This window comes from Metopolophium dirhodum, chromosome 5, assembly GCF_019925205.1.
Source record: "Metopolophium dirhodum isolate CAU chromosome 5, ASM1992520v1, whole genome shotgun sequence".
NCBI lineage: Eukaryota > Metazoa > Arthropoda > Insecta > Hemiptera > Aphididae > Metopolophium > Metopolophium dirhodum.
The window spans coordinates 24154442-24171483 of NC_083564.1; the positions used below are offsets into that span (position 1 = coordinate 24154442).

The following is a 17042-nucleotide window of genomic DNA, read 5'->3' on the forward strand; positions in this document are numbered from 1 at the left end:
ATAGGACTATCCCATTACAAACAATTACTATTGCTCATTATTCGTAGTATAACTTTGATCTACAGTCACTAATTTTATCAACTTGGATCTTATATATATATTATAATTTATCTATTTGAAAATGATAATGGACCCCACTGAGAATCACGTTTTATAATTTATACCTTTGTTGAAACTAAAGTAGGTACCTACCTACTATATAGTGGATATGTCCTATATAATATTACTATTGAGGCGTGTATAGCTATTCAAAATAAAAACAGATTATAATTAACAATCATTATCAGTTATCACATTGACTTTTGTACTTGAAACTGAAACATTGTCCTGCTATTCATTTTTATACCGAGTTAGTATTTTCGGAAAACATTGAATGATAACTACGCAATCAAACGAAGAAATATAATATAATATAATTGGACGCGTGTTATAATATAATATAATTTATATATAACGTGCACCTAGAAATGTACATAATATATTAATATATATACATGTGTATTGTACCTATACTAATTATTATTATAATTATTTTACCAGTCATCGTCACTTCAAGTTGACGAGTTCTCGACAGCAATATAATATATACACAAATTGTCGAACACCTGAAAGCACGACCGTATAGGAATTAGGTAAGTCAACTATCTGAACACAATAAGTAAGCATAGAATTATTGCCTACCTATATACCTAATTAGTAATTAGTAATTAGACTATTGTAGACTGTATAATAATTATCGTACACCTTTACTGCAGGAGCAGACATTTTTAATGTAATTTATAGATTTATTTTTATTTTTATCAGTACAGGTGAGTCGTAAGTATATAATATGAATATAGTTATAATATGTTTTTGGTTTAGAACTTAAGGTCCTAGATTGAGATTTATCCTAAATGAATTGAACTATTAAGTGTTTGTAGTAAACCAGCAATTGTGACTATATTATATCCATATACAAGATACAATCATTGACTTCATACTAGCTTTTCAGTTTTCGGATTGACTATTGTTTTCTTATTTATTTTCTGACATTTATTCTCATATCGCATGTGTATCATAATATTATGTGGCATTTTCTAGGTCAATTAGTTTATTTGTGTTTATTTTTAAACGAATAATAACATATGTTCCATTTTACTGTAATTGCAGTATTACACAATACACAAATTGCAATTAATAGTAATATTACAGTTTTAAATCAATCACGATTATTGTTTATAAAACCACACAAGGCACAACACTTAATTTGTTTATTTCTGTTTATGTACTTCAGTTACGGCCATTTTTTGTCTCCGTCTCACAAGTGCGTAACATAGCAAATTTACGCTCAGCATGTTTAGCTCCGTTAGTTTAAAAATTAGAGTGAATTATTATGAAACTTGATGGTAAGAAGATAATCTATGTTTTTATATGGGTTTTTTTTACGATGGTTCAATTTTCTAGCAAGTTATGCGTATTTATAATGCGTAGATTTTAATAATGCTCACAACTCACTTAAAAACTGAACTATCATAAAAAAAAACCCACAGACAAACACATATAATGTTCTTACCATCAAGTTTCATAATAGGTTGATTCACTCTAATTTTTAAACTAACGGAGTTAACGTGATCTGCCATTTGCTATGTTACCAACTTAATGTAAGACGGTGACAACTATGTTATCTGTGTACATCCTAATCACCACGTAACCTGTTTAAAACTGTCGGATGTTTGTTATGGAGAATATCTTGTTATAAATTACAATTACGTTTAATGAGATTTATTAATCATTATTTTAAAAATTATATTCTTATATCACAAAAAAAAAACTGGGAAGTCGCTCTGCTGTAGGTGTTGACTGTCGAGTGTACCTCGTCATTGAGTAGAGTAGGCCGCTATATAATCATGGATGTGTTAAATTTTAATTCTACGATAAATCATTGCATTCAAAAAACGATACTGAGCTGTGACGGTCTATCAGCCAATTAAAGGAATTTTATTATTTTTGACTAAAAAAAAAGTACGCACTAGATCCAATTTTCTACTGGAAACCATCCTCACAGTTGAAATTGAAAGATTTTTACTTCTTCTACCTCATATAATCCTATATTGGTATGACGTTAAACACACACATTGTAAAACCAATAATACTTAAAATTTTAAATAATATACAATTCAATTCAAGGAAAAATTTAAAATATAAATATAGGTAGAATAATATAAATAAATTAAAATGTTAAGTATTATTGTCTAATCTTTATACTTGTTACTGTTCAATTTATTGTTGTCCATGGTCAATATGGTATCCAACACATAACTAGATATTTCAAGTAAAACAACTTTAATGGGGAAAATTGTATGCATTTTTAGTGCCTTGTTAGTTTGTACAGTTAAACAATGTTTAAGTAATTGCTGCCAATATAATTATTCCGGCCAGGTGTTTTGTATTTTTTTATAATTACAAATGAATAAACTCAAGTACAACATACGTATACTTAAGGTACCAAAGGCATATTTACCTACGTAGGGAGACCGAGTCCTCACTCACTATTCGTTGTGTCTTGTGTGTAACTAAATATTTCGTTTTAAAATACATTTAGTAATAATAATTAATAATTATCAATATAAACTAAAATATTTAGATTTCTTGTGGATGTTGCAGGTAATTAATAGTAATAAACTAGTATAGTGCTGCATTTTATTTAATTACCTATGTATATTGTGCAGAACAAATTGTACCGAAATTATGCATGTATTACTAACCCACATATGGCTAAAGATTATGCGTTGATATTTATAATTTATTACTTTATTAGTAATTACCTACTAATTACTAGGTAGTTAAAATTTTTTTTTATCAGATAAACATTACATACTGTCCAAATAATTTTATAACCTTTCGATATAACTACCGAAGTGAGATACTTATAATGGTTAATAATACTATATTAGGATTTAGGATGTTTCTGAAAAGTTCCATGACTATATACACTCTATACTGCCGTACTCTGCAGCTCCATGTCTCTCCGGATCCTGTAGGTCTGCGCCGGAAAGCGGAATTCCGGAATCCTGAGTGAAATTTATTGTTTTTGATTTTTGGTATGATAATAATATGTACGCTCAAAGTTAAGACTGGAAGTCCCGTGTACAAGTTGGACCGGATTATGAATTTTTTTATGGTATAAAAAACAAAATATATGTTATCGATATTAGTCATATATAAATTACACTGGTCCAACAAAATCAAACGTACAGGCTATTAATTATTGAAGGTAGTTAAATATTGCAACAATTGATATAAATCCTGTTTAAAATATAAGATAAGAACGTGTAACTTATATGTAATTTATAACACACATATATATATGATTGTATAAAAAATACAAGCGACTGCAGAGACTAGAACGTTTGATTGTAATGCATTCCTATTTCTAATCGCTTGATATAACACATTGGCCAAAAAGTTTGCCATTCAGAATACTAAATTTTGCTTTATTTTTTGCTAAATTTTCAATATTTAGACGATGCATGGTGCAAATAGAACCGGCGTGTATTTTGGTTTTTAATTCATATTTGAGGGGAAAATGATTACTAATATAATATTTAAGATTGATATTTTGACATAAAAAGTTTAGTTTTCATAAATTCTTTACGAATAGAATTTTAGATTCTGAGCGAAGCGATGAATGTTTTAATTTTACAATAATGTGTGTGTGTGCTTTTTGTTATGTCTAAAGATACTTTTACTATAAAAAAGTAGAAAATAGTAGAAAATATACTTACTCAGTACTCTGATTAGTGAACATTAACTTCGATGGAGATTTCTGGTGGCAAACATTGGATCTAGTTGGCACTTTTGAGAGGTTAAAATTGACAATTCCCAGTATTTACTTTTTACATGTACGTACGTGTAGTTACATGTTTGCAATTTGACAACAAAAAAGCGATTTTGCGCATTTCGCTTTTCCATAAAATTAAAACAAATGCGATCAAGTGGTATTTTGTCTTACTGTATTTTCAATTTTAATAGTATAGTATTATAAATAAACTGAAACACCGTTTAGTATAATATAGTACATTGTACAGTATAGTAATAACTAATAACTAATAATACAGCCATATATATTACTATATTAGATACCTGCACATGGCACTACATAGTACATGCATTTTACTGCAGAACACAACGAAAATCTTCAAGGCTGTTGAAAGCTGGTCGTTTTTTTCGTGGATTTAGACCAATAAGCGAAGAAGGAAAATTCACCCAGTACCAAAAGCCCGATTTTAATTTTGAAAACATATTTGAATTCCTTATTCTCTTTTTTAGGTTATATACTTATATAAAAAATGGATTTTCGATTTAATTTTTTTAGTAACGTTAAAGAAAAAGTGAATAAAAAAAAAAAAATTAATTAATTTGGTATTATACTAATTAAACATATCAAAAAAATTTCCTACATAACCTAGATAGTAGGATAAGGAATTCAAATGTTTTAAAAATTAAAATCGGGCTTTTGGTACTGGGTGAATTTTTCTTCCGCTTTTTGGGACTTCCATGTTGAAACTTTTTTGATCGCAAAAGTATCGTTATTGACGTGTGACTGTGCGTATGTAGCTACATTACTGATTTTAAGAATGTTAGCCGTAGCTTATCTTTAATTACATACCGTCGCACACTAATGATCAGTCACTACACACACAGTCACACATAACTCACGATGCGTATAGAATTTGCCTAAATCCGACCCCTTAAAAATGGTTCACTTTCAACAGCCGACTAACGGTGATGTTTCGCTCTCGCTCGACGACATGCCTATCACATAAATACATAGTACCAAGTAATAAGTATACAATATTATGGTTCATAATATGATATCAAAATACAATACACACATATCAATTCATACACTGTACAGTAGGTAGGTATACCTTGATTAAATAAATAAATATTAGAATGGATGACAATCGAATGTGTTCGGTAAAATTAAAAGCAACAAGTAGATTTTGTGAGTGTCACAGACATTGAGATAACAAAAACTGGATGACGTGTGGATAAATCCTATATTATGTCATTATTATTTTGATTGTGCGATTTTCATCTAAAAACCGCGTGCAAGATTAAATATTTGCGCTCATATACATAATAAATTATTATGTATCGTGTCTTATTACCTAAATAAGTATAGTATTCATATCATTCATACTGGTGGAAATGTTTGGAATACTGGTTTAGATATTGTGTTGCATTCAAAATATTAATTTATATAAAAGTTAATATTAATAAAACATCTCGCGAGGGCTTGTGCGAAATCACTGGTATAATAAGCCCACTCAGACGTCTGAAAATAGGTACTGCTGGTGCTGGGACTTCCTCTCTCGCCTTATAAATATACTCACACCTTAGGGGCGCCTTCCCTTCTCCTATATCTCCTCAAATTCTGATACTCTGAACACCTACCCACGATATAAATACGATTCGCTGAAAAAATTTTTTTAAAAAATAGTGCTCGCACAAGACGACCCGGGAAGAACCCAACCCTCATAACCACTCTCCCCAACACTTATTTGCGTCAACAATAATTTCGTACCTACATCATTTTGCGTATTTGTGAGCACGTGGTGACGTTTTCCCGCGTATAGATCGCATCATGATCTCGTCGCCCATACTGTATTATACCTATATATTTAATGTGCCTCGATCAAAAAGCGGCGCACCGGTGGGTTATTATTATTATTATTATTGATATGTACGTGAAAAAACCTTAACTCAAAGTTCAGCGGAGCCGTTCGCGCGCCGCGAGCACAATGTATAATTGATGTTAATGAACCCTAATTTGTTATTACTCGCCGACTCGGCGGCGAGGCCTCATATCGAGCGAGCGCGGCCCGGGCAGTCTTATATATTATTATTATTTATTGCCATATGATAATAATATATATATATATATTTATAATATGATAATGTGCTCTTATGTGTGCCAGTGTGCATACCTCTACGGATAAGACATAAATCGTTGAGGATCTCAGCTGTATATTTAATATACATATATATATATTCAGTACATACATGTCGGTGATCCCGGTGAGGTATTTTTATTTCGTTGTTTTGTTTTTCATCTCAGCGATGTATTATAATATTATTGCGTGCGTTGTCGTAAATTCTGTGTCAATAGTATATACCTACCTATAATATTCTGTGCGCATGTTAAAGGCGCGGCGCCATCGAACACGAGTCACGTATTATACGCAGGTACACATCACGCGCGTATTTGCGATATATTATTAATTATTAATATTGTGTGCTGTATCGTGCACCTATATATATATATATGTATATATTATGTAGGTATTTCAACCAACCGTTCCAACCTCCCCCCCCCCCTCTACAACGAAAAACATTAGCTAATGGCCATAGTTGCCGGGCTTAAGCTCAATAAAAAAAAAAAAATATTATGTAGGTAAATCGTAAACGTAAATGTAAATACTGAACACATATTATTATACTTATCGCAAACGAAAATGACGGATATTATAATAACAAGTCGCAAGTCGCTCAAATGAACTACAGTCGCATGCAATGATATTTCGTACGTGTAATGTACTTGAACAATGGTAATACTATAATGCACCTTTACACTATAATATATATTATTTAACACCGTGTGCATCATCGCGGGCTCAAATGGTACGCCTACGTGAGTACATTTTAATACATATCCGTAAAGGGTACCGACTAATCACTATATGTCTCTCTGTCTGACTGGTATATATGATATTATAGAGGCGACAGGCGTGACGCACTGAAGTCGCGCTATACGTATAAGCCCTGTTAATCGCGTTGTCCACGCATGGCCGTGGTATATAGCCGGTATAGGGTATAGAATATGACAATATGTATTAAATCTTTTATTTACGTACAGCGTACAGGTATTTGCCTAGGTCAATTGTGTTAGAAATTGAAATGAGTAAACACCATGTACGTCGTACGTGCGCTGAACGAGTTGTGCAGGATACGCACTTGGCGACTCCGGTAAAAGGTCCATTTACCTACACGATCCCCTTAAAGAGCCTTAAATAATATTATGTACTCGAGGAACTCGATTTCGTTTTCAAAAAATGGCCTCGGAAATAGAAATTGAATAATTTATACATATAGGTACAGCAATTGAATTTAAAACATTTATAATATTATAAATGGTAAAACTGGTAAAATGTCAGTAAAAGGCAATTTGAATTTTAGTCAATAAATATTTTAAGATAAGTTACTGACAAATTTTATATTTTAATCACAATAAATTGTGATTTTATTACTGCACTTTTTTATAGAGGCAGTTTTTTCAATGTTTTGTATTGAACATATTATTATACTCTGCCAATGAAGTCTGCGCACGCTTATGGTAAATTGTATTTTATTTAAAATAACTACCTATAGTTAAAATTGTGGTAGATCTTACTATTTTTTTAAGTATTTGAAATGTATGATACAATTTAAAAAAAAACTTTTGTGTGATTAATCTCATTGACACTATAACGCACTACTACGGAGAAGTATCCGTTTTCAGTGAAGTGATGGATGAATTGATGATGATTTGAAGAGAAAACACAGGAGGAATCAGAGAACTTTTCAAGGAATCAGTATATTTTAGTTAAATATAATTTTTTTAAATCTGGAAGCAACCGAAAACGTTAAATCATGCATGTAACCGTAAACGTTTATATATCTTGAATACATTTATTTGGCTCTCTAACGATGTTCATACGTACCTAGTAATTGATTTTAAAACCATGACCATGTTAATGCTGATGAACTTTAGTTGTACCACGGCAATTCTCCTGTCAATCAACAAAACACGTGTTTGCATAATTATTTTCGATACCACGTGGCAACACGGCCACGTGCGCGCACGCTTATAATGACATATTGACATCAGCATGAATCGGTTAAAACGTGTACGAAATTAGAAATTTATTGTGCCACTTGACAAAACGAACCGAATGCCGATCATTGTTTTAATGATTTTTTTTTATCGCGTCGTGTGCATGGTACTACATATTTACATGTTAAAGTGCAAGATGTAAGCACCTACATATTATTATAAAGGTACTCAGTTAAAATTCGCACAAACGTATTCACGGTGAACTGACAACGATGAGGTATTTTAGTTTTAAAAAATGTATGAAAATCATAATTTAATCGTCAGATACACGTGTAGGAATGGCCGACAAACTGCTTTCGAAGTTTATGAGTTATGATTAAAATATATTGAAGGTCGAAATATGTTACGTAACGTAAGCATATTTTTTATTTCAAATATTTTAACTTGCAGTTAGGTACCTACAACAACCAACATAATATTATGAATATTATTCAATTGTATATTATAATAGTTAATAGGATACAAAATCTTTTTTACAGTGTTCTACCGCTATACGTCTAAATGTAAAATTATTAATGAAAACACATTTAAATGTGTTATAATAACTTTATTCTTCATCGAACATTGGGCGAATAACATCATTGATGTATTTTTGTATCGTAGACGTTTTATGAATTGAAGTTATACATAAAAATAGGTACCACAAGGGGGTAATATACCTTCACATAACAAGCTACACCTAATAAATTGCCAATCGGACTAGCGGATTTTTCATGTCTGTTTTGGATCTTGTATAGGCATATAATATAACGTATTATATAAGTTAATAGCAGTATAGGTTTATAGTCTAAACTATGAATACATAATAAATTTATACATACTTTAGGCCTCAAGATTTCACACTTTTCACCGGGTGGCCACAGCATAATATGTACCAATATAATATACACATATAATAATACACAGGTACTCTACGTCCATACGGCATCTGAAGTCTGAGTCATCTGTATTATATAGTCACGCATCACGCGCGCTGCTGCAGTAAATGATATACATAATATATGATTCGAGTCCGATAATCATTTTTGAATACAAACCAAAGGTCATCGTACGACAAGTATAAAGTTTTATTACGGTCGACGTACACAATAAGATATAACATACATAATATAATTGTCAACATTAAAAACCAGATAATTCCGGGCTCCGGCGTTAATATGTGACGTGCAGCGTACGGGACGAGGACGACAGGACATAAGAATGAATCCGTACAATATAATAGATAAATAGTTACTATTAATAAAATCTGTGCGTGCCCCATGCCCCCATACATCAAGCTGTAGCATGAAGTGTGTGCACAACATTCTATACAGCAGCGGTTCTCAACCTTTTTGTATCCACGTACCACCTACAAAGTTTGAAAATGTTCACTTGACCAAATAACCTTTTTTTTTTTATTTTCAAACATATACGTATTGTTACACGTATTGTTATTTTATGCATTTTTTTTTTTTTGTTCACAAGATATTCTCCCCGATCATTCAGAGGCTTATACATTTATACTCTCTCTAGCCCACGCGCAACATAGACAAAATGCATTTGCGCAGAATCGTTTTTTCTATGTTTTTTAAGTAATCTTAGAGTAAAATCACTCATTACAAAAAAGATAGAGAATAATATTTTTGAGGGAATGACATATCGATTTCCCTAAATATTGTTTCAAAACAATTTAAACATAATTTAAATTTACAACATTTGCTTGTTTATTTCGAAAGTCAAATACAAAGTTAAATAACAATAAAATATAAAATCGATATGTCATTCCCTCTAAAATATTATTCTCCGTCTTTTTTGTAATTGGTGGTTTTACTCTGAAATTACTTAAAAACATAGAAAAAACGATTCTGCGCAAATGCGTTTTGTCTATGTTGCGCGTGGATCAGAGAGAGAAAACAAATAGTGCGCTGACATCATCTTAATAAGGTATACTCTGATTTATAATTATCAATATTTTTATTGAATAATAGTGAGTGATCAATTATATATTTACGACTTTACAAAGAGCGTGCGGACATAAAAGTTTGAACTACGTTTAAATAGGCCGATTAAGTTAATAAAAATACCGGATATTTAAATTCCGAGTAATTCCCAACATTACAGAATATTATAGTGTTCTAGAATTATACTGTTATTTATTTTTAAGACCACCTCTTGCACAAATATTATCATCAGTCAAACGAGATACAATATATTCTCAAACCTCGGTTAATTTTCACTACATTATTTGTTTAAAGTACCTAATAAAAATGAAAATAACAATACTGTTTTTAAGTGAATATTTGCTCTATTACAGATGATCAGATGTAAATACTTTATCTATTATATATGGTATACTAAATCTGGGAGTATATTATATCATATTATAATGTTTACAATTAAAGGTTTTATCAGCAAAGATCTTACGCAAAAGAATAATCGTTGAAACAATAAATATGATACAATATAGGTAATTAAAAAAGTAGAGAAATTGTAAGAGTCGATAGAGTCTATATTATGTGATAATTATTATACTTTGGAAGTTGGAATATATATATACTTATAAAAATATATTAATTGTAAGGCACGCATTTATTTGGTAGTTTCGTAGTACAATTTATAAAAAACTGCCCTGTATAGACTCGCTACACTATCTAAACGTCTCTATAGTTACACCCTCTGGGTCCGATTTTGTCCCGAAAATGTATCGTGTCAGTCTGATTGTCTGAAGTATTATATTACTATATTATATTGTATAGTAAACCTATATATAGTGTAGTCAATGGTCATTCATCAAGACTAAGACAAATATAAATTACGATTGGATATCTACTATACGGACACCAAAATCGATTTCATACAGAAATACAAACACGTCGTCGTGAGAATAAAGAGACAAAAAATAAAACAACTGACGTGAACGTCGTGAACCGTCAAATTACAAAAGAAAAATTAAATAAAAACGAAACGGTGGATTACAACTTCGGAAGATATTACATCATACTATTCATACATATTATGTTAGTTTACTATTAGGTATATGTATCTCTATTTTCTGTATGGTCTATCGGCGATCACTTAGTGGATTAGCAATCGAGTATAATCAATCATATTCTACTTGATCGATCAGAATAAAATTTTTTATATTAATTGTTCATGTTGGACAGTTTTACCGCAACGAAGTGGAATTTATTTTTATTCGACAGCATATTATAACATTTATTCAATCTGAGAATTATAGAACAATATTATTTGGGTATTTAAATATTTTAGAAGAGTATCAAAATTGTACATAACCTTATTTAGATTAATGATCATTGATCAGTGATTATCAATCACTATCAAAATCCCTTTAAATCGCTCGAAAATGAATGTATTTATTACGAAAAAAACCTCTTACATTTATCACTTCTGCATCGCAAATATTTGTAATAATCAGCAAATAATGATCATCGTAATTATATTATCGAAAACGATCAATCGCAGCCCGAAGGAGCTCAGAAATTCGCGACTGGTCGATAAAATAAATTGATACTTCAATCAGTCAACCATTATTTTTCGCCGGCGTAATATAGCAGAAGCGTCTCAGCCAAGATTTATTTATACAAGACGAGAATAATACAAGTTACAACCATTTTTTTTGATGACATTAAAATATTATAGTCTAAAATACATAGTCCGCGGTTATGTCGAAACAAATGTATAAATCCATATGTATTTATAATAATATTGGTGAAGAATTAATTTTTCTACTAAATTAAAAAAACATTAGGTAACTGTGCAGGGATAGCAGTAGGTAATACTTAAAAACGCATATTCTCGAATTTCCGACATATAAGCATTGCCATGCCATTATGTGTATTATCAATACACATAATAAATCTAAATTAATGTTTTTTTGCTGTAATTATTCAATTCGATAATGATTTATCGTATAATATATTTTTAAACTACGTACTTTTGAACTATACGTAATTATTTCTATAGGTACGGCGTTTTTTGTACTACAGTATCTATATATCAAAAGATAATTATAATACATTCATGTATCAAAAAACACGTCATAATATTGAAATTACCTAACACAAATTCGTAGTTTATGTATAATTATTAATATTAAACTAGGTTCAATAAAAATTTAAAAGCAATTACATTTTAACAAATTTAATATGTATTGATTACTGCTGCGCAGTTAATTTATACCAATTAAATCAGAAGAAGATTATTTTTCTAACAAATCGGTTAATTAAAAGTAACAAAAACCTTCAAATACGCTGTGACAGCCTTACGTTAAAACAGTGACTGTGAAGAGAGAAACTTCAGAGTACCTATACAAATAAGTCTAAACGGGCGACTAATTTGTATAGGTAATCTTAATTAGGTAATTTTTATTTTAAATTATATCCAAACATAATTCACTGAAAGTATATTTAGTCTGTCCACCGAAATATAAATTGGTGGATAGTATTCAGGCAGTAAACTAATGTGCCAAATATTTTATCGTATTATAATATATAGCAGGACATAGAACAGTGCAAATTAATCAACGTGGTGTAAATATAATTTAAAAAAAAAATTTTAATAAAAAATAGAAGGAAATGTGACATTCGTTAAACTAATATACTAATACGTATAGGTATATATAGTGACAATAGATAGTTGTAAAATAGGTAAATAACAATAATGAACTCACGTGCAGTCTAATTATAATATTGGCATAACTCGTGTATAAAGAAAATTACTTATATAATATTTTAAAATACAATTATAGTATCAAACTGTCAAAAACTGTTCTTCATATTATATTATACACATTACATAACAAGAGTAAATTTTAACAAAATCGTAAGCTAATAATACCCTTCTAAAAAAAAAAAAAAAAAACTCGTCTGAAAGTAATATGTGTATACGTGTTTCTATTTACAGAATACATCACGGCGAGTAGATTTTTCGGTACCTTTATTCGCAGTCTCCGCTGAAGTGCAATGTCCGACAAACAAGTTAATCCTTGTGCGCACCGAACTGTGTATTATATGCAGACATACAGTGTAGCACGTGTAAAATTTCAATTTTATCGTGGGAAAAAGGAAAATCTCGTGCATTATATCATATCAAATTGAACAAATCTGTGTATAATGAGAATAATAATTGTGTTCCTCGAACTCTAATCGTCGTCAACTATTGTCCACAGATCAGACTGCGTATCTAAACGTTAAATGAAATGGAAAAAATTGTATTTTTTTTACGTTTCCCTTAGCCCACGGGTACCCGGAATTTCTCGGTTTGGCTGGCGTCAGAAAGTCTATTGCGCAGTCTATACGTGTGTAGTGTGTGTACACTTGGAATTTTTATGTTAGCACGTTATCGCAAAATATTCGGCACGTTACACTGATGGCGGCAGTGAAGAATGTATGTATTTACTACGTGAGAGTGCGAGACCGAAAAACGCACGTGGGCGAATAATATTATAATATATATTACGATATATGTACAACAGTAGTCAGTATAGATACCTATATTATACTACTATAAAATAGGGAATATTATGAAGATCCGCTGGCTTTGATTTTCCACCAAAAATGTGGGCAAAATGTTCATCTACTTCAGAACAAACTATATACGTCGTATTGTTGCGAATCGTTTAACGGAAAACTTAATATTCAGAAATGTATTCCGAGTCTCCAAACATTTGTTCATTAATTTAAAAATACATTTAATGAGAAACATTTCTAATGCAAAAAAACACACTTAAAGTCAATCTGAAAAATAAAGTTAATTGGTGAACAAAATATATAAAAAAATTGAATGACTGCAAAATATCGATTTTATAAATTGTATTAACTGTATTTTGTAAAATATGTATAAATAGTATATATTATTTGTTTATTATTATTTATTTTAAACAATTTCTGCTATTTGGTATTATCTATGCCACTAGTATCCAACACTGTTTGGCTGTGTCCATGTCACCCCGGTGGAGATCCACTGAGTTAGACCATTATTACTATTATTAACCCATTTTATTAATATTGAGAAATATACGTATACATAGTAGTTTATATTGCTAATAAGTTATTAGTTATTCCTTAGTAGTTAGTACTTACATGCTGTATAGATTGACTAGCAACACAATCGTGTTGTTTAACCATACCTAGGTATTTTAGACTTTTAAGTCTGTGTGAAATGGGAAGAAAATATTTGTAAGTTGAATATACAATAATTTTTAAACTTTTGTTGAAAAAGTTAATTTTAACAAAGTTGTATTATTAAAATGAAAATCCGTCGAATAGTTTACACTTTCTACCTATATAGACTATACCCGAAACTTATTCGGTAGTTGCGTACCAACTTGTAGCAGTGGCGTATCTACTGGGGGGGGAGGGGGGTATGGGCGTCCAATAAAATATGTATAATAAATAAATTAAACGTGTGTTGTCTGATCCATCAAGGGATCCATTGTCTGATCCATCACTTGAACATCGACTAATATTGATTTTTTTTTTAAATTTAGATGTCGGTCCTTCGAAACGATTGACTCGTCACTTTGGACACGGTATAATAGCAATAATCCTGAAAAATTTTTCATGGTCGTATTTATTGGGACGGAGAAGGGGGCTAAATAATATTAATAACTCAGATGCGTTTACCTTTATCAATAATGACGTCTTTTTTCATTTTCCGGACTCCGTAGAATGACGGTAGAAAGATGTAAAACTGTATTCTAGTCTCCACCGAATAAAACTGTATTTCGAGCAGCTGAAGAAAACTATAGTCCAATTGGCGCAGTAAACTAAAAGAGAATTTGACATGTAATCCACGGTATTATATAATCACGAAATAATAACACACGAATTTTAATGGCTTACTAGATTTTGGTGTATTGTGTTAATCATGGTGCGTCGTAATGTCGAACCTCGCATTTTAGTATACTTAACACACATTATAAACAAGCGGGGAAATCGCCGTTCACACTTGTTACCTCATACACACATGTCTGATATTATGTTTCACACTTAAATCGTACTATTGGAGTATATGTACAAAAATAACAATGTAAAAAAATTCTTTAATAAAGTATTATTCCTAAATAATTGCCGTCCATGTTTTTCGTATAAATACAATAATTGCCGACATATTGTTAAACTAATATTTAAAACATCCATTATACAGTGACGTAGGTATTATTACTCAATGATGAACCACACTAGACGCCTACTATATAGCAGACAAAGAGCGACTTAACGGGTTTTCATTTAAATTAAATATAACACGGCTATTATAGTATTATACAACATGATTTAATACTACAACAGCGGCTATCAAACTGCAATATTTTGGGGGTTTAAGTCGATAATCCATTGCCCAAGACGGAAATCAAGCAGTATATTATTATCTAGTATTCTAGTTTATATAGGTAGGTGTTCTAGTTTTATACAAGGGCCAATGGGAACAAATTAACTAACAATTTAAAGAAACCACTATGAACTTAATAACAGATATTAAATACTTTAATGTGCGAACGCTTCACTTCATTTACAGCCTACAGAGTACAGGATACATAAGTATCGTATATTTTAAACGTTGACAATAAAAAATACGCCGGCAGAATGGAATAATAGGCACGACTACTACAGAAGATACTACTCGAAGATTAATAACCTATATATACCATATTACCATAATACCATACGTATAATAATATTATGTAAGCTATAGAGGTTACCTCGTTAGATAATAGCAATATTATACTGTAGGCTTACAGGATACAACCGCCGTATTAATGAACAGTAATATAAATAAAGCCACTGAATATTATATTTATATTATAACAACTCTATTAATTTTAATTTAACCACCTAAAATATATAGTTAATTGTACTTGGTATTTTATTTTATTATTAGTTGAAGCACAATTTCGACTTTATTGAAATCATAGTCCATTAGTATTTTTTATAATATTTACTCACATTTTTCTTTTTATAAATGGCCTTGGTTGTTTTTTTAGATTTTATCCCAATACCGCATCCAAGGTGTTATAGCCGTTATAGGTATTTTGAGTTTTTCCATAGGTACTTACATTTCCGACATTCTGCCAGTACTAGTAGGTATGTGTTTAACTGCAGATATGAATTTATAGGGTCACTGCAGGTTTCGCATATTGGTAAAATAGTCTTTTGGTATTATTAGAAAACCACGCAGTGTCCTTCTGGTACATCTGATTCTTCTTTTAATACCGGATTCTCCATGATTATGTTATATATTTATGTTGGCCTGTTAATTTCATTTAGTTTAGATTTATTGCCAATGTGTTTCCCCTTGGATTTCGTCATGTTTTTTGCGTCTGTATAATATTATTATATAAGTTCTACGTTTTTATCCCTACGAGTTGTGTTAATATTATTTTGTCGATATACTCAACCAATAACTGTTTATTTTTTCCCGACCAATCGCGATTCACGACTATTCCAAACATCGAGTATTAGATTCAAATTTTCGATGTCTACTTGAAAGTCTGCGTTTAAAAAATATTTAGGTACAACTGAAAGGAGAATATAGATAATTATTATATAATGGATATGCCAAAAACATAGCGGGTAGCGTTCCCGAATAAGGAAGAGAGACGGCAGTATATACATTATTATAAAATGTACATTGTATATCTTCCGCATCCTACTCATAAAAAATAATGGTTTATCTTCCATGAATTTTATACTGTAATAGTCATTGTAATTTTGAGTGGGACAATTTGGGAGCGTTCGATAAGGAATATCAAAATATGTCCTATCCATTATATATTAATATATTATCTATGCAAGAGAAGGATACATACTGCACTAGGTAGGTAGGCATTACCAATAAATAATAATCAATATTAATTTTTCAAAGTTTCAGCTATAAAAAAAGCGGGTAAGCGCAGCGGGATGGAGTAGGTCAGTGGTGGTGGAAGTTTGTTCATCGTCCCTTCGGTCCTCGGACAGGACAAGTTCGAATTTTGTTTTATCGACATGAAAACTTCCAATAAGTCATCTACTTAATAATTTACAAGGAAAAAAATGCGATTCACGTGTGAAAAAAACTGAATCTGGCACCGCTACAGGACACTCCTTACACAAATGGTTGGTACTTGGGAAAAAATATTAAAAATAAT

General features: G+C 30.8%; 1 protein-coding gene across 1 annotated transcript in view; it reads left to right on the forward strand.

Moving 5' to 3' along the window:
* The first annotated feature begins 559 nt into the window (after positions 1-559).
* LOC132944289 (synaptic vesicle glycoprotein 2B) overlaps positions 560-17042 on the forward strand; it is a 73037-nt gene continuing 56554 nt past the window's right edge. The window contains exon 1 of the mRNA XM_061013560.1: positions 560-632. The gene's annotated coding sequence lies outside the window, so the exon portion shown is untranslated. The remainder of the gene's footprint in view (positions 633-17042) is intronic.